Source organism: Miscanthus floridulus, chromosome 8 (genome assembly GCF_019320115.1).
Source record: "Miscanthus floridulus cultivar M001 chromosome 8, ASM1932011v1, whole genome shotgun sequence".
NCBI classification, from domain to species: domain Eukaryota; kingdom Viridiplantae; phylum Streptophyta; class Magnoliopsida; order Poales; family Poaceae; genus Miscanthus; species Miscanthus floridulus.
Genome location: NC_089587.1, coordinates 147,303,830 through 147,305,045, shown reverse-complemented (window position 1 = coordinate 147,305,045; position 1,216 = coordinate 147,303,830). Strand labels below are relative to the sequence as shown.

At 43.1% G+C, this 1,216-nt stretch overlaps 1 non-coding gene across 1 annotated transcript; it reads right to left on the bottom strand.

Moving 5' to 3' along the window:
- Positions 1-581: 581 nt before the first annotated feature.
- LOC136478744 (small nucleolar RNA R71) lies at positions 582-690 on the bottom strand. Its single transcript, XR_010764457.1, has one exon. It is a non-coding gene; the product is annotated as a small nucleolar RNA R71 (small nucleolar RNA).
- Positions 691-1,216: the final 526 nt, after the last annotated feature.

Sequence of the window (1,216 nt, the reverse complement as noted above, 5' to 3'; positions counted from 1 at the left end):
ACACTCGGTACTCACCGAGCGAAGTGCTACATGATAGTTCTGTGCGCTTGCGAAATCCTACAATAGTCGTTAAGAAATATCAACAAGCATTTCTGGTGTCATTGCCGGGGAAGGCAACTGGCCGTGAATTATATTGCTAGGCTTGCTAGCTAGGTTTTTAGTTATCCTAAGTAGTTTATCCTTTTTTCCTCAAATCCTATCACTACCTTCCATGACCATGGGCGACAAGTCCATCTGTGATTTTTCTACACCCTCGACTGCTAATGTAGCCACTAGACCCAATGTTATCAATGGGGACGCTAACTTTGAGCTTAAACCAGCGTTAATTACGATGGTTCAAGCTAGTACGTTTTGTGGGAAAGCCCACGAGGATGCAAATGCTCACCTCCAACATTTCTTGGAGATTTGTAGCACCTTCACCATTAAGGGAGTGAGCCAAGAGGCTATACATCTTTGCCTTTTCCCCTTCTCTTTGTTAGGAAAGGCTAAGCAATGGTTTTACTCTAACCGCAATGTTGTAGATACCTAGGACAAGTGTTCTAACGCTTTCCTAGTCAAGTTTTTCCCTATGGGGAAGACTAATGCTCTTCGCAATAAAATCTATAGTTTTCAACAACTAGCAGATGAATCGATTCCCAAAGCTTGGGAACGAATGCAAGAGTACATCTCTGCATGCCCGCACCATGGCATGGAAGACTGGCTTTTGATCCAGAACTTCTACCATGGCTTAGTGCCATTAGATAGGAGCCATTTAGATGTTGCTGCTAGTGGAGCATCCTTTTTACTAAGTGTTGCGGATGCAAAGACGCTGATCGAGAAGATGGTTTCCAACCAAAAATGGAGCGACAATCAACTCCAACCCCATAAATGAGGTATGCATTCAATTAAAGAAATTGACATGCTTGCAGCTAAGATGGATCTGCTCGCAAAGCGAGTAGAACATTATGAGAAGGTGAGTGCCCGAGAGACACTCAAAGCCATGGATTCCCACATGACCTACGAAGTCTGTGGAGATGTTGGACATTCAGGAAATTCTTGTCCCAAAACCCAAGAGGACCTCAACTTTGTCAACACCGACAACGGGTTCCATCCACAACATCAAGGCTAGAATCAGCGCTCCAACAATCAGGGAGGTAACAATTATTACCCTTCTTCTCGTGTGAATAATCAAGGTAATAATAGTTATGCTTTCTTGAAAGATCTTGTTTATATTTAA